The sequence below is a fragment of the Thermobia domestica genome, chromosome 13, assembly GCF_964235325.1.
Source record: "Thermobia domestica chromosome 13, izTheDome1.hap1.1, whole genome shotgun sequence".
NCBI lineage: Eukaryota > Metazoa > Arthropoda > Insecta > Zygentoma > Lepismatidae > Thermobia > Thermobia domestica.
In genome coordinates this window covers 64766686-64785377 of record NC_137466.1, presented here as the reverse complement: position 1 = coordinate 64785377, position 18692 = coordinate 64766686, and positions in this window count along the sequence as shown.

The following is an 18692-nucleotide window of genomic DNA, read 5'->3' as shown; positions in this document are numbered from 1 at the left end:
ATTGATGAAAATAGTATCATCACGCCTTCTAGACTGTACATGTGTTGGCGCATGTCAGTGATCCACCAGGAACAGGTAAAATTCGGGGGCGCTACAAGAGATAATTGTTCAAAAATTACATTTAAAAAAAAATTATGGGTGCACACTTAGTAGTAGTAATAGTAGTAATATAGGATAGTAGTAGTAAGGCAGTAGTAGTAGGGTAGTAGTTTAGTAGTAGCCAGGCGAGCAACCAGAGGGGGCTAAACTTTTTGTGGCCCCTCCAGACTTCAATACAAAATTTTATTATTAATACAGAAATCACAATTTAGATATTTATAAGATAATTTTAATGACTTGGTCCCCCGTAACATATTCACGACCCTCCCAAACCTTTGTAGCTGGTTTCGGCCCTGGTAGTAGCAATGATAGTACAATAATAGGCTACTAGCAGTAGTAGTAGTAGTATAGTAAGGCAGTAATGGTAGTAGTTGAGTAGTAGTAGTAATAATAGTATAGTAGTAGTAGTAGAGTAGCAGTAGTTCGGGTTGGGTTAGGGTAGGTTCAGGCAGCGAAATAGTCATATTTCAAGTCCCTTGTATATTAGTTTGCAGCCCTGGATTAACGCCCTTGTGGAGAGTTTCATAGAAATGAAAGCAACATCTTATTGCTGTATCTATGTTCACAGATGACTTACATATTCTGCACCTTCATAAATAAATTCCCAAAACATTTGTCTTTTGTTCTGAATTAACACCTTTTATCTGTAAATTGTAATTTTAAAAATGTCCACGTATTCTTAATCCCTTGCTGCCACTCCAAAACACTTACTAAACCTACAAGAGTTCATTTGGTGCTAAAAGAAATTGATATATCATGAATGTCAGTACACTTATAAAATAGAACATAACTGAGGAAACCTGAAATTTCAATCTTGATACACGTATCAGTGCGCAGAACGAAATGAGATTTTTTAAAAAAATCCCGGCGTTCTTCCCGCCGTTGATGGGACGAGCCGCAATTATTTGCGCATTATTCAGTGCATTGTTTGTGTATAATCTTGTTCGTTTGTTGAATGTAAAACGCAACTCACACAACCTCTGTAACAACATAACGTGTTTTTTATTGTCCACCATTACACGAACAAATTCCAGTATGTCTTAAATTATAATCCACCTTGGCATATTATCTCAGCCGTAATGCTGTCAACAGAGCTGCCTTGCTTATGGATACACTGCGCATGAAGTGCTCCAGGGTAGTGACGACATTAAGTGACGTCATGTCCTGTTGCTCTGGTTGTGTCAACTTAAGAACTCCCTATGGTTTACCGTTTTTCAAAAATAATGGTAGGAGACCGTTTTCCTGTCAGATGCTTGTGTCGGGCATGCGCATTGGAGAGAAAAAGCACATGTTGGAAGCGAGGATTGATGGCGCGTAGGTTCGGATGTGTTGTGCTTTGTTTTGTTTCTTTCTTTCTTTTGTTTGTTTGTTTGTTTATTTGTTTAGTGTGTGGTTTTCTGGTGTAATATATACAGTAGGACTACTACTGTTGAAGATATCCTGGAAATTCAACATTAAGCAAGGTAATGTATGGGAAAGCACCATGTTAATATTTGAACTTTGTTCGGTGACAAACAAAACTTTAGTTGGCTATCGTGACAAGCAGATCGCTCCAAAGTGCAACGATTCGAAACCAAGAAGTTGCTGAATGTATAAACTAAAGTCTTATGATAATGTAGCCAACTACGAGTGGTGGTGAAGCTAGAATTAGCATCACAATGTTGAAATACTTTTAAAAAAAGGGGGAAAAAAAAGAAAAAAATAGGAGAAGTGCTTCGTGCTTCGTACTTAGTACAGCATTACATAAATTGTGTTGCGTCAACTGGAATTTTTCATGTTACAGAAATAAAAGTATACTATCACTCATGTGTGCCCGAAGGAGGGGCACGGGGTCGCTACCCTAGTTAATGAAAATGTATTAAATTTCTTAATACAAATAAAAAATATCAAATGTAATAGGGTATATAGTAACCAGGGAGATGAGTCCCCTAGAAAATTTTCATCGGGCGCCCATGCTGTCATTATTTTTTCTGGACAAATGAATTGTTAGATTTGAAAAATGTTTCTGTAAATGTTTTTATCTTTAATTTTGTTCTGAGTACCTATAATCTGTTCTGGTGTCTTGTTAATACATTTGAGTGTTTAATAAATATGCAAAAGTTCGATACTCTAGAAGTTTGGTGACTTTTTTTTTTTTTTTTTTTTTTTGAGCATTGATGCCACTGTTACATAATTATGCAAACACGTATTTATTAATTTGGGATAGCGGATACTGGATACTGTCGGTAGTGTTGTGAGAAGTCATATGGTTTTACGCTGTTTTGTCGTACTTCTGGTCATTCTAAGCTATGTTGCCGGGTGCCTGCTTGGTTATCTGAAACCGTAATAATGCGACTAATCGAATGAATCGCTGATTAGAATATTTGAGGTCTACTAGTCTACTGGTACTCATAGCGAAAATACATGCGTTAAAGCTAGTCTTAACACTGCAACAGAATATCGATTTATGAATATCTTAAAAGGACATGGATGTTTGTTCCAACTACATTTTCAAAGCGTGCGAAAACTCAGGTATAAAATTCAAGTAGTTTTTTTTTTTGTATGTAATATCGAATCCTCTTCTGGTGTTTTGTTCAATACATGACAAAATTGGTAATTTTGAAAAGAAAAAGCATTGTATGTTCAAGATGATATCAGAACAAGAGTTCGATATTACAAACTAAGAATTAATTTCAATTTTATTCTTATGGATATTATGCACGTCGTAGGTGCAACGCTTCTTTCGTTCACTTTTGTGTTTTCTTTAGTTAAGTAGTCTTTAACACCAGTGGACCAGCCTAGTTGCATCCATCCAGGAAAAATTATTGCTAGCTAGTGTGTGTACTGATACAGTTTCCAGCAATTCGATGAAACTTGGGTCAATATATATTGCCCAGCAAGAATTCTTACTGGATCTAGCAAGAGGGCACGCTGGACCTCTAGATAGGGAATCGGTGTGATAATTACCGTAAATCTTCTACGGTAATAACACACCTGTGCTTTTTTTTAAAAAAAAAAAAACGACCAATAAATTTTACGGTAAACTACCGTAAAATATACGGTACCAAATTTGTTTCTAAACACGGTCAATATTATTTTGCTTCTAAATATACGGTCTGCCGTTTTTATGAAAAAACGGTGGTTCGTAAAATTTAGGGTAATCGGATGGCAGCGAGAGTTGACGGTAATCGGTCAGTAAATTTAAGGCGAAATTTTTTACAGTGTGGTTCCCGAGTGCAATCATATAGACAGTCACTTTCATTTTTATTTTTTCATATATATCTCCGCCTATCCCTCCCCCTCCCCTACGTTGCACCTTCACAATGACAGTCGCTTTTATTTTTTACTTTTTTCACATATATCTCTCCCCTCCCCCTTCGTTGCACTGTAAAAGTGAAATGAAGAAAACATCCCAGGACCAAATCTTATCTATGTTGAAAGTTGATCGAAATCGGTCAGGTGATTCAAGAGTTATTATTTCATTTTCATATATTTCCCCTCCTCCCCACCCCCAGTCCCTAAGATCTACCGTCAAAATGAAATGATAAAAAAAAACTTCCCAGCTTTAAACTTCATATATGTTGAAAATATGAGATGAATCGGGTGGTTCAAAAGTAATTAATTCAAAAACATAATCACTTTTATTTTTATATTTTTTTGTTTTTTGTATATCTCCCCCTCCACCCCCTCCCCTACGTTGCTTCGTCAAAGTGAAATGATAAAAATCATCTCAGTTCCGAATCTCATCTACATTGAAAAGTTGATCAAGATCGGTCGGGTATTCAAGAGTAATTGAGTTTTATTTATTTTTTCTATGTCCCTCTCCCTCCCTTCCCCTAAGTTGTACCACCAAAGTAAATAGCTGAAAGCACTCCCAGGCCAGAACCGCATCTGCGTTGAAAATTTGATCTATATCGGTCGGGCGGTTCAAAAAAATAGCCACAAACATAGTTACTTTCAATTTTATAATATAGATAGCCTATCTACAGAGTCCTTAATCAGTGTACACGCAGCCACAAAAGTATTTCCCCCCTAAGCGCTCAAATTCCATTCCTTGGGGTGCAGTTGTGAGAACGCCTAGACAGATGCAACCCAACTTACACGTAACTTTTCGCGGTACTGACAGAAGTTGGTAGACCTGATCCAGGTGTTTATTCGGGTAAAATTATAAAGTAGGTGATTAACGAAACAGTTCTCCATTCTAAGATGAATCTGCATGGTTCGGATCGTGTTTTCCAAAGAACACCATATATTAATCTCAATATTGCTGTATATGTAATGTATTATTTCTTTATATACTGTAGGTTTACAGAAATATAAATACTGACCATGCATTTATCAGGAAATGCTTGAAAGTAGCTGAAAATATCAAATCTAGAACTGAGAATCAAATCTAGAATTGAGAGAACTTCTCCAATTCTCATTCCAACATCATTTTCTTTCTGGGGAAGAGATCTTTCTTGTCACACTGAGTATGTATTGAAATTGAAACATTTGAAAATTTTCAACCTGGCCGGGATTCGAACCAGGGTCCGCCGAACAGAAGTTCAATACTCTAACCACTCACCTACTGAGTTTTATTGTACATGTACGGGACTTGATAAGACGTTACAGAAATTTACATAATACGGTTGCTTCCGTAACTAAACACTATAACAATACTGGGACACAAACATATATACTAAGACTAACATAACAATTGAGAGCGCTTTCGAATGGAAGCAAGCAGTAACGAACAGGAAAAGGAGGACTCACGAAAGTACAACTTCTAGAAATCTACTAAAATACCGCTTGTCCAACGCACACGAAAAAAGCTTGTAACGAGTGCGTTTAAGAAAGTCGTAATAAGTGTGAGTGTCCATCATCGGGCGTAGCGGTGAATACGGGTGCATGCGACTAGAAAAAGAACAGCGTGATGTTTTGTAGGTGGGAAAAAACGGAAATCTGGAAACAAAATGTACGACACTGTGAACTGATAGGGGGGGGGGGTCGCCGACAAATTCTTCCTAATAAAGGCGTGAGACAATTCCAAATAATTGGAGCACCAACGCAACAAGTGTAACGGTGGGACAGCTTGTCTTCCTGGGTGCATCTGATGCACTGAACGTCAGGGAGACGATGCAGCTCAAAGAGACGAACGCGGGTGGGTATTAGCTGATGAACCACTTGAAACCAGGTCGCCTGGAAATAGGAAGGCAAAACGGGGACAGAGATGTTAGCCCAAACTTGCGACCAATGAATCTGTGGAAAACGCTGGGAGATACGAAGAGAGTCGAATCAAAAGTGTAAGATGCAAGTAAATGATACAAGGTACGTGAAGTGTGCACCTCAGGGCTTAGTGCTACACCAGGATAGGTCCAGTACTGTATTAATGAGAGAATGTAAGACGGGCAACAGCCATAGAATTGAATGAACGGGAGGTTGAGAGGGACCTCATAACTCGGCCAAAAACAACGGATCCACTGGTGTGTAAAGGACTCGGCGTTATAGACGGCTGTATAGAAGTCAAGCATAAACAAAGTTTGGCATTTAAAACATATATTGACCAGTCCTAAACCAACCATAGAACGGGGAAGATAAAGGGCCGGACGTGGGATACGAAAGAAGAAATCGCGCCAAATACTCCACAAAAATAAAGATTCAAACTGTTTCACGTAGATTTCCGGTAATGGGAAAAATGCGCGCTCTGTACAACAGTTTAGAAACTACATAAATATTAATAAATTGGATTCGATGCAATAAGTGGAGACGACGAAATCGCTGAGAATACAACAGGTGACGGATTTCGGTTAAGAGTGGTGACCAAACTTCGTCATACAAAGGGGTAGCGTTTGACGGAAAAGGAACACCTAAGATCAGCACAGAGGAGACATGCGGTATTTGGGAAGTCCCGGTGTCGGGATTGGGTAAACGAAAATCATTGAATTGGAGTAGTTGGATTTTTCGTGGATTGTAATATAATCCTGAGCAACGGCCATAGCGCTGTATCACATCGAAGACACTCGCCATCTGCTTGGGAATCAAACCGGTAATATTGATATCATCAGCAAACGCGAATATGTTTTGGCTAAAAAAAACGAGAAGGCCCGGGAGGATGTAATGTTCCCAATTTCCTGAGCAGAGTCTAGAGCGAGAGCAAATAGGCTAGTTGATAAACTACACCCTTGTCTAAGACACTTTCATCGGGATTAGGGGAAAGATGTCAGTTAATTTGAATGCGGAAAGTAGCCGTAGAGTATAAATTCGCAATGACTGCACGTAATGCTATGGGAAACTGTCAAGCTTCGGGAATCTGCATAAGAAAACTGTGATCGAGACTTCGTATGCCTTTTCTAAATTTACGGCCAGAGCACCTGGTGGAACTTGACGAAAATGAAAGTAGGAAAACAGATCCCGCTAAGAGCGAAGGGTATACGTAAGATTGTGTGGAGTGAAGTGCAGCTTGAAACGAACTGATGTAGTGCGACATACGTGGACGGAGACGAGCTGTAAGGATTTTCGTGAACAATTTAATATCCACGGGTAATAAATAAATGAGCCTAAAGTCCTGAACCACTTTCGCAGAAGTGGATTTGAGAATGAGCACCACAATAGCCATGTTTCGACAAAAGGCTTCACCAGATAATTAAGCATTAAATAAAGACGTGAGATGAGTGCTGAGGTAAGTCCAATATTGTTTATAAAACTGGAGCGTCTAGCCGTCGTCCCCAGGGGAGCTACGACTCCGCACCGACGAATGACAGCGAAAATTTCATCGGCAGTAATCGGCTGCATTGGAGTCTGGCCATCGTGCTCTGAAAGTGGCTGAGATATCATAGACAGAAAATCCGGTGTCTGGGTAGCCTCCATGAGATGCTCGGTTGTGAAATTGTATAATAGCGTGTAAATTCAAACGTATTCTGTATAATAGCGTACACTTGTTCCAAACACTAATAAGTCCTTAAGTTTTACGTCCCACGATTATGCCGGTTAGGCTAAAGAAGACGCTGATAATGAGTGTAATGGTGGAATGAAGAATGTGGGAGGAAACGGGAGAACCCCGAGAAAAACCACGAGCATGGTGTTTGTCCACCACAAAGTCCACACGGCGCGAGCTGGGATCGAACCAGGGACCCCAAGCACCGGAGGTGAACGCTCTATCACTGTTCTAAACTCTAATCCATGGGACTCTAAGATACGCAAACTGATCTGCAAGAACTATTGCAGATTTCAAATGATAAGCGGCATGGCGTTGAGTTGGCTTCACGCGGCGTCCAATTGGCTTTAAGCGGTGTTGACAATTCGCGACAAGCAGTCCTGCACGCTGACTTCTTGCGCTACTGCGAATCTTGACGGTACCAGAGGCGCTTATTAGAAATATTGTATTAGCACATCAACTGCTCACTTTACGAAGTAGAGAAAAGAATTACGAACACATACGTGAAAACTACATCTTTTTATGTCAATTTGGTGTTATGATAACGCTTTTAAAGGTTTCCATATAAAACAATTGGTAAAACGAGCGATGAGTCCCGCGTCTAATTTCCAGTGGATTTTTCTCCAATTTGGAAATAGAACTCAACTTTTGTTACAAAATAATCATGGGTGTAACCAGCAGGTTGTTCTACGGGAACATTACTTTCAGGGGGAGGAAAGCTTTTCACACATATAAAAGAGAACAAATGATCTCTTTCAGAATATGAAAGCATTTTAACTCACCATACATACTATACACATGTTATATTTTCACGATGCTATCCTATCAAAAGACGGATCTTGACACTACTGAGTTAAAACCCGGATTGTAGATGAATCAATAAGCTATTCATAAGAAAACAAATACTGTTTATAGTAGTCTGTTTATCTGACTGTATTTATATGGGTTAAAATAGTAAAAGAAAAAACTCGAAAAAATATCAACTCAGATATTATTATGCAATAATCTAATAGAGAGTTCATACAGTGTGCTACCAGTTAGGAAAATGAGAATATAAAGCATATGGTTAATTTTAGTTGTTTTAATTAGGTACAAAAACCGTATTGATGATGTTTGATTTTTTTTAACTTCTCATATTTTATTATAAACGTCCTTCATTGGCATTGACTATTAAACACATACTACGAACCTCATTTTGGAGTTGGAAATAGTTTGGAAAGACAGGGCCCCCTTTTCCCCCGTGGCTAGACGCCTTTGGAATCTGATTCATTCAATCATTCATTCATTTATTTATATATATATATAATATGCCTAACATCGTAAGAACAAAAGTATGGGAAGTTCGTAATATTGTTTTGAAATTTACTTCGGGATAAATTCTTCCTTATTCGATAGAAAAAACGCAGTACGTTTTTTTTCCTTCACGTTTCACTACCTTACATATATGCGGCCACTTATTCCCTCTTTCCTCCTCCAACAGGGATTCAAAAGCACCAGGCGTCTGAATGGTGTTGTAAATTATCGTAACCCAAAACAAACTCGATCATATGGACTTGCTTAGGAATCAGACGGATTGATTTTGTGTGACGACCAAGCCCAAGAATGTTATTTGCTATGAAAACTGAGAAGGAAACAAAGGGCTAGTTGTGTAGGAACGTAACTTCTCTTTTAGCACAAACAGAATTCATCAGTCTGGGTCACTTTCTTTCGTGGTAGTTCGTTTCTTCTCCAAAATTATAGTTGACAATGTCTTTAAGCAAACCGAGTACAAGTGCGGAGCTTTCTTTAAAAAAAATAAAAATAAAAATTAAGTGCTACGAAATCAGGCTCGAAGAATTATTTTTTGTGTTTACATTTTTTTAACCCATGATAATAAATTTATAAGACAGATTCAGACAATGACGAAATATTAACTGACTTAGACGATAGTGAAAGTAGTGTTAAAGACGAGTGTTTAGCATATCCACTAGAAAAGTTAATAGGTAAGTAATTTAATTGCTATATATACTTCTAAGATGCACAGTCAAAATTCTTGAGTTTGCTGGAATAATATATTTACATTGCGAATAATGTTTCCAATGTATGTGTCATAATCTCAACTGGAGGAAGAGCGAGAAGGGAAAGGGGAGTCCATGATCCGGCAACACCGCGCGGAATATCGCGCACCATTGGCTATTGCCCGTGATGCTTTAAATCTGAAACACACAGTACAATATTACATACCATCAACAAACTATTTTCTAGTAATGAAGTAGCCTGCTCATCAGAACACAGTTTTTTTATATTAACCCCTTATTGTATATAGTTAATTATGGCACCCTAGTTGTTGATAAATATTTCCCGCCGTGGCATTCCGGACACTTTACTTTTTAAATTCCCCCATCATCATCCTCAGCTTTTAAGAAAAAATATTCTTTCAAATGTTCGAACGGTAAAATATTTTCGTTCTCCATTTGGATAGAAACAACACCAATCAAAGTAAAATAGACTACCGGTCCAATTGCAGTTGTAGTTCACTTACTCAATGTCTTAATTTGTAGTTGTCAAAATCTGACAAAATCTTCCACGTGCTTGCAATCAGTACACGTGATTTCCCTGAGGCTGTCCTCATCTTCCAAAAACAGCAAGTGGCACTATGATCTTATCTGTTTCTCTGTGTATCGGTAATTGATTGTCGGTCAGACATACGTAGTTTATGTTCTATTGCTCCATTCTAAAAAATAACTTACAGGAAAGAAACATTTATTTCCGAAAAAATATACGTATATTATAGTTACTCATCCGAAATGTAACGCAAAGAAAGTAACGCAAACTAGGTACGTTACTTAAAAATTTATAACGCGTAACCGTTACAGTTACTCTGGAAACAATGTAACGCGTTACTAGGAAACGTTACTTAAAAAGTAACGCGTTACTTCGTTACGTTACTTCCCAAGACCGGGCTGGGTGTACCGACAATACCGGCGTCCTTGGCAACTGAGCCAAGATATTATCACTGCACGAGTCAGAACATAAATCTACACAGTGCATGGCATGAGTTGGTTTGGTTTAAATTTTAACAATAAGGAAACAGTATTTATAACTAACAAATTGTTTGTCACAGTTATGAATTATAAGTTGGTAATTTCATCAGTAAATAATTCGCGGATCTATTGAAATTTGTCAAGAAGCATCAGGAAATAGCGACACAAAGTCCACTACTATTAATTTAAACTGAACTAGGGCAGCAACAATGACTGGGACAGAAACGTGAAAAAGAACGAGAAAAAGATGATCTCATTGGGAGTTCAACTTTTCGTCATAACTTTCAAGTACTTAAAAATGAAGATGAATCAGTGTACGAATTGAATATTTTCCCCAGGGAGAATTAATTCACCCATATGCGCTCAGCTATCACAAACCCCACCTTCGCTCTGGTGTACACATGTAACCACTACTTTATAATGTATCGTTGTACTGAGTTTGACGGGTAAATAAACTTACTTCTTTGATCTATGCACATCACGTGAAGAAGTGGTTTGTGCGGCGTAATATTTTCTCAATTATTATTGAAACCGGAAATAAATTTCTGCCGTTTCCAGTTGGAGTAGAGATTTGAGTCAAGACAGGGGTAAAAGTGGACCTGAAAAGGTACGGGGACGCATGACGTCACACCGTCCTCCGTGTGTATCTTTACCTGTTGTAATATTTTTAGGAAATGGGGAGACGCCATAGATACTTTTTGGAAATTAGCGGACGACGACCCCCGCGTTCCCCCTCGCGTTTACCCCTCTAAGTAAAGAGGGAATACAATATTACTGGGACGCTTCATTGATTGCAGAAAACAATTTCTTGTCATCTATGACAGCTTTTACTGTATAGCGAACACCATTAAAACAGGAAGTAATCGATTTTCTGTTACAGGAAACCGATTTACACTATTATTACAGGCTTTATTCTATGGGGACCAACGTTAAACCCGAAAGTGGTTTATATATGAAACTTCTGGTTTGATTAGGGGTTTAAGACAGAAGATATTTCTTATTCTTAGAACATTAAATCGATTTTTAAAAATAACTTCTCGATTTTTTTTAAAAAAAATCATTTTTAGTCTGTGTGGATCAGTACTGAAATCGAAAGTTGTGGTGGACTTCTACTACTTCCGGTTGAAATGCAGAGTAAAGGATATAGATGAAATGTACTCTTGTGATGCTAAATCGACTGCAGAATATGTTTAACGTTTTTGCTCTGTATGATCAACATAAAAACCGGTAATTGTTTATTTCTATTACTGCCAGTTTGAATATTTCCTCTATAATTGAACTCGACTCCTAACTTCTGACCTTGTACATACTGAACGAATTTGGTGGTGACAACACGGTTTTTTCATACAACTGCTAAAGCTTTTGCGCGAATTTTCATCTTTTGACATTAATCGTGGTGTGTGGTCTGCACCTTCATTCACAGTTGACTTTTTAAGCAATTTATAACGCTTACTAAATTTTGACGTTTTACTTTATTAGTGATATTTTCTGACTGGTTTCTCTACAACGGTTGCATTTACCTTTTCATTAATACTACCTACCATGTAACTGCATTTGCGCTGACATTGACTTTTCTTAAAATTCTTACGAATAAATTTCGAAATGTTTTCAAGAGATTCCAAAATTCTGTGCATCCTCATTTTGTTTGTTTACACAACTTTTGTTTCCTACAGTGCCTGATTTTACTACGCCGTAACCAATACATATATTCCTTAAAAATTTATTCAGTGTGTATCCCAGCCTACCAAAACTATTTTGACAAATTTCAATTTGTTCGTTCCATGCTCTTTCATCAACATTGGTGTGATTGAACCTACGTGTCTAAACTAATTTCATCATTCATTACATAGTGTTTCTTCCAGACCTGTTCTTTTTTGGGGGCACTTCCCCCCCCCCCCCGGAGCTCAGAGTGCTCCCCGAAGCAGACCAAATAATACGTCTATAATATAATAAATATAATAGTATCAGTAGTGCCTCCCCGGAATACTAAGTGTACCCCCGGAACATTGTTTCTGAAATAAACACTGGATATGTACAAAAAAAAGTTATGCGATTGATTCTCGTAACACATACATTGATTACTACCAACTTACAACTGTTACCGCTGTTTTGCATATTGTCTACTTGAATTATAACTATGTTCACGAAATATGAACAAATGTCATTATTTAGAATACATGCTAACCTATCTGACGTGATTAGGACGCATTCTAGCTCCATCAAATTCAAAATGTGAGTAATGATTAAAGAGCGCACGTTCCAGCCTCTATTAAATAATATTACTACATTAGTACAATTGCACGCACAAAACCTTAACCGCCTTATGCAGAATCGTTTTGACGTATTATTAACATTGTACTAAAGGTCTGACTACTACAGGAACCTAATGTTAGTCGAACTCTTTAGTATAACACTAATCACAAGTCAAAATGACTCTGCATACGGCCCTAAACTTCGAATGTACATTAGGCATACATGACACAACAGTTTGACTGACTAAACTTTTACTATTGTCTGACACTGGGTGACAACTCTTTTCTTTAACAGTACAAGCGCTAACTGAATCATGTACAAATTATTGGCACCCTTGTTCTACATTTACGCAACTAACATTTTCTACTGGCGTTTCAATCTTTACTAGAACTACTTTGTATTCATCGACAGACATAAGGCGGATTTTCATGTGTCCTTTACCTCCGTGAGTTGCGAGCGATTGTGCTAAACAGCCAATGAAATCACGCATCGGAGATGGCGCGCTACACTCGCGTCAGAGTAGAAATTTGTCCAAATCTGACGGAAGTAGCGCGCGTACACTATTGTATTCACTGACTAACATGGCGGAAGTCGCAAACTTTCTATTTTACGCATGCGCATTAGCTAGGGAGTAGTAATTTGGCGCAATACACGCACGGATGTATGAAAACGAAAATAATTTACGGTGAATACGCTACATGTGATGCTTCCGTTCTAACACGGGCATGAAAATCCGCCTATATTCTCAATCTGCTCATACTTGAAATCGACATATTTTATTTCACCGTTTTACTTTGTTGGCTACGAGTGTGCGACTATGGGTACATTTACTTTCCATTGCTCTACACACTATTCTGGCACTATTTTTACTGCTGCCTTTTCAAATGCTGGAATTCTAACCCTAAGTAGAAGCAAATACTCACATTTAACGTACTCTCAGCTCTGTGGAACGCAATTTCTCTTTGGCTCTACCTTTTTATTTACACTTGTTCCCAATCTTTGTACATTTTTACTATTTAAGGTATCTACAGAACTATTTTCCTGATCTACAATTTTACTTTCATATACATTGCATGGGCTATTTACTGCGTGACTAATTTAAGCTTTCATTACTACTCTTGGCGTGAACTCGTAAATACATTTGATAAATTTGCCGGGCTAATCGTGCCTTCGCTTCACGTGCAACTTTGGACTTTTCCAAATATACTTGTAATTTATCTTGAATGTAGTCTAACGAAACAGGTTTTTGCTTATAAATAGATTTCTTTTCAATTTTTCGAAAATTTTCAGTCTTACTGATTTGAAACATCTTTGACCAGATTTCATTTTCGATTTTATTTCTATATTCTACATTTTGATTAAAAATACTTTATCCGGGTGCTTGTATAGCTCTCCTCCAATACGTAAAAGTTCCATTGTGAAAACCTTACGAATTTAGATCATAATCTAGTACAAAAAGTTGTTTTTTCCATTTAAACACATTTTCCATTAAATAATTCCTTTCTTTCCGAATTTCTTGCATTTCTCGCAACACCTTTATGCGCTGACTTACCTTTTCCAAATTTAACGACATTTTGAACTATATTATCAACTTTAAAAACATTCATCTAAAAATAATTTCAAAATTTTATACCCAAAATACTGCAATGGCAACAAGTCACTTTTATGTTTCACTATCATCTCGAAATCATTAATAATCAATTTTAAAGTTTATGGTTCGGAAATTCTGTCCCTGTTCGGGCGCCAATTCTATAACGTGATCGGTTCGATCCTTGTATGTCCCTGTTTGGGAAGACATTTCTATAACGTGAGAGGTTGGGTTTTACGTTATTTCCTGGGTTCGATTGTGTTTATTCCTGTTTGGGACGCTACTTTTATAATGTGATTGGTGGTTAGAGTCAGTTGTTCGGGCGTAAATTTATAGCGTTGGTGTGGTTAGCATAAAATATTAAGCAAAAAGTCTTATTTTTACCTTTGTACCAACCAGGTTAAACAAACATTATACCTTGCACTTCAGTAACTTACCGCTCCTTGCCTACTCAATGTAAATCTATGCTCACTGCATGTTGACTTCTGGATTTGAACCACAATACCACTGGATGATTAATGTTTTCAATTACGTGATTTCAAAGGAAACAATTTATGAAAGCGTTAGTATAAAAAATAATTACTTGATCGCTATTTGACACACATATTTATAATTTTACCCTACTTTTTTTTACTAGTTACATTACCATATTGGCTTTGTTCTGGGGCGTGAGACAACTACGCCTACTAGAGCCTGTCTATCTGAGGTGTGCCTTCGGAAACTATGCGAACTATACTTCGGCCCCACCCCAGCCGCCCTACGACGGAGGAAACTACTTTTGCTTACGGAAAAGAAGTGAATGACCTCAACCGTGTTGCCAATTTGTCATTAAGTAGTTTGGTCTTGACGAGTGAAGATCTTGGCTACTTAGAATGTCTAACAAAACAGTGCACAGCGAATCCTGTGAAATAATTCTTTGTGGCAACGCTTCCGCATCTAACGAATGAAAGATCTCGGCCGCAGCAACTTGTCCGTCCTCTTTCGAGGGATGTACAGGAACACACACATCGACAGTAGCGCCAGAAGGGGCACAGTTCAAATAGAAAGGCTCTACAATCTGTTTGCTGGGTGCTATGAAGAAGAATGCTGCTGACGAAAATTCTGCGCTGCAAATCAGGAGTCTTATTCCACACGAGATGAGTATTTTGAGAATATAGTGAATGATAAAAGGGAAGAGGGGTCATCCATTTATAAATTATCGAAATTTCTTATGAAATTTGGTATTTCGACTTTTCATTTAAAATGACGCAAGATGTGTTTCAACGTTTTCAGAAATTTCCTACTCAACAAACAAACAAACAAAAGCGGGGGAAAAGATACTGTTTACAATTGTTAAAATAAGATGGTCATATTTCGAAATCTCTTAATGTCAAGACACATTAAATTTGGTATTTACACTTTTCACAGTTTTCTGATGTTTCTCTTAGAAGGGAATTACAGAGAGGCCAGATCTCAATATCTCATAAGACTCGAGACATGTTAGAAATATGAACTTGGTATATAAACTGAGGGCTATATCACAGCGCTTCCGAAAATTCCACTTTTAACGAGAGAGAGCGGAGCGGGCAATTTCTATTTTCTTCTCAATATGGTGTACAAAGATGACTTCGAGGTTTTGAGTCTCATTATCAGCAGAAAACAAGTGCTCTTTGAAATATATATATATATATTCAATAGCACTTGGGTCGAGATAGATTTTATGTTTGTTTTGGTCGAAATGCGTATTCTAAGGGGGGAAAAGGGGCTTAAATATTTCCCAGAGAATAAAGCTATAAACATATTCTCGCCGTGCGACGCACGGGAGCAAACGCTGGGACGATGATACAAAACCGAAGATAAAGCAAATGGGGGTCTGGAGGGAAATTTCCAGATAGCCGAAGCATAATTGTTATAATATGATGGCCATATATTGAAATCCCTTAAGATTAGAGACATCAAATTTGGTATATAAAACTCTAGTTCGAAACAAGTGGGAATATGAAACGATTCCTAAAATTCCGTTTTTATCGAGAGGAGGAGGACGGATAATTTATATTTTTCTCAATATATGAATATGACTTCGAGATTCTCAGTCTCATCATCAGGGCAAAACGGATGAATCACTTAAAATAAAATTTTTGAGCAGACTTAGCATTTGATTCGATTTTTTTCCTCTTTGATTGATGCGTATTTAAGGGAGAGAGATTTTCATATTTTGGGCTGAAAAAAGTAATAAACGCGTTCTCGCTGTGTGAAGTACGGAAGCAAAGGCTGAAACATGAGGTTTGATGCTATAGGCCGAGTAAATGCGGGGGTCTTGAGAGTGAAGTCCCTAGCTAGCCGAAGGCATCAAAATATACATTTATACAGTAATAAAAACATGCTAGCTAGTGCCTTAAACTTTTACAGTGTGCAACAGATACTACTATTTATCAAGTTCTCAATAATCCTTCCTTCTGAATAAAACAAGAAGTTAGTCCTGTCCAAAAGTAGCTTGCATTTCACACACGTGTCCTCCAATAACATTTGCACTGCCACAAACCTAAGAGATAATATTCAGTATGTGCTCCTGAATCAAATAAGATATTTATAGTCACTTTCGAAAGTCAGGAATTTCCTAATTCGTGAAGTTATTTCAATTTTACAAAATACTGGTTTACATTATTTTACACACATCATATACAAGTGCACACACTAAATCGTTTAATAATACTTACCCATAGCATCACGTGTTTCGTCAGCGGTAACATTCAATTTCGCAGCTGCGTTCAATTCTGAAATTTCATACCGCCTTATAAGTTTCACACAGCACCACATATACTATTCCTAACCTGCTTATTCAGATGGTTTACTTCTTTAAAAAAAGTTGTCTTCTTGTTTTCGTTGGAAATGCATCAATTATTTTACCCACAGATAAAGTAGCGGGTAGTTTTCTTGTTCGATTTGCAAAACAGCCAGCAAACATTCTTTCTTATTCTTATCTAGTTTAGTCTCTTAACACTGAAGAATCGTTCGCACGCATATGATGAGTCATGACACCGGTAGTGTCAATGCGATTTGAAATAAAGCCCTGCTCTGAGGAAATATAGATTTGGGAAATAAACATCGGAAATGTTATTGTACCGGTAGTTAAGTGAAATTTTCACATCTAACAATTTTGGACTACACTTATTTCAGACTTACTGAGCTCCATTCTAAAGTTTCCTACAAAAGCTTCCAATGTTTATTCAGGAAAATCGATAAATCAGAATAACAAGCTTGCACACCTCGCAAAATAATTTTGTCTTTATCTAAAGCGCTCTCGAAACTTCTTTATAATGGCATCTAACACAGCATAAAGAATATCAAACCGAAAATTGTTTTCCTCATGATGTACCGACGTTTTGGTTGAGCTCTTGGCAATACTTAGAAATTATGGGCCTTATGCAGAGTCGTTCTGAAGCGTGATTAGTGCCATACTAAAGAGCAACTAACATATGGTATGGTAGCGGTACTTGAAGTATGACGCTAATCATACGTCAAAACAACTCTGCATAAGGCCCTAGAAGTTTATTTCGTAATTATTATTTAGACTCGTGGTGGTCTGGTATATCAATCTTATTTTTTGAGCAATTTTAAGTATCTTCTAGAAAAAAATGCTTCTTCCATTCTTATTTCCTGTAGTGATTTATCTACTGAGGTAATGGATGCATGAGTATCTGCAAGGGTAATATCCGTGCCTTGTTGAAATGCATTCAGTCTATCCGTGATTCCAGAGATGTATGTAAAGATGAACAAATACGCTATGTTGCGTACAGATTTCAGTTGCATGTATAGATCCTTGGCGTAGCACGATGAGTATTGTTTTTCTTCTTCCCGTAAAACTTCAAGGATTACACAGTAATTTTTCAACATGGCTGCTATAGTTTGACTGTAAGATGACCAAGCATTGTTGAAAAGGGAGGTTTCCAATCACGTGATTTGAATATTTTGAAGGTGTCTGTGAGGAAGGACTAAGGAAAAATAATTATGGATACTCTGTGATAGATTAAAGAACTTCGCTTTCGCTGATGAACATTCATGTAATAATAAGATAACTTCAGCATATACCGCAGTCGGATACCACCATCATCTCAATTTTCGCACCCTGCTAACTCAGATTTCATAAGTCAATCATTGACGGCTATGTGGTATGCAGGGGTAATTGTTGTCTGTTTATACAAGGAACAGTAGCCAGTCAGTAGTCAGTTGAAAGAAATTAACAAATGTAGACATGGTAACTGTGTGTCAACGAAGAAAGAAAAAGAAGAAAAGCTCTCCGAGTTTCGTCGTGTCAAAAGAATTGAAATGAAATCTGAGTTTTCACGGTTATGCCGGTTGGGCTAAAGGAGACTGTGATGATGAGTAATGAATGAAATGGTGGAATAAAGAAAGCGGGAGAACCCCGAGGAAACCCACGCACGCGGTGTTTGTCCACCACAAAGTTCACTTGGCGGGGGCTGGGATCGAACCCGGGACTCCAAGCACTAAATGTTAACGCTCTACCACTGAGCCACCGCTCATGAATGTTCAAGATGAACAACACATCATTAGCTACCTCCCCCGCCACGATCCTGCGCGACAGAAGGTGGGCACAGTCTTGTTTTTTAATTGCCACACCTCGTATATTATATATATATATATAAACTTAACACTGGAGAGGGGGTTGGATAGTATACATGAACGGTACTCATGAGATAACAGATAAAAGCGAAAAGCGAATAAGTGAAAGGGGCCGTTACGGACTGGAAGGACGAAATTTTACTAGCTCACGGGGCCGTACTGATATGAGCAAGAGGAGCCCGAGAATACTTCTTTCGGAAAGACGAACTTAGGC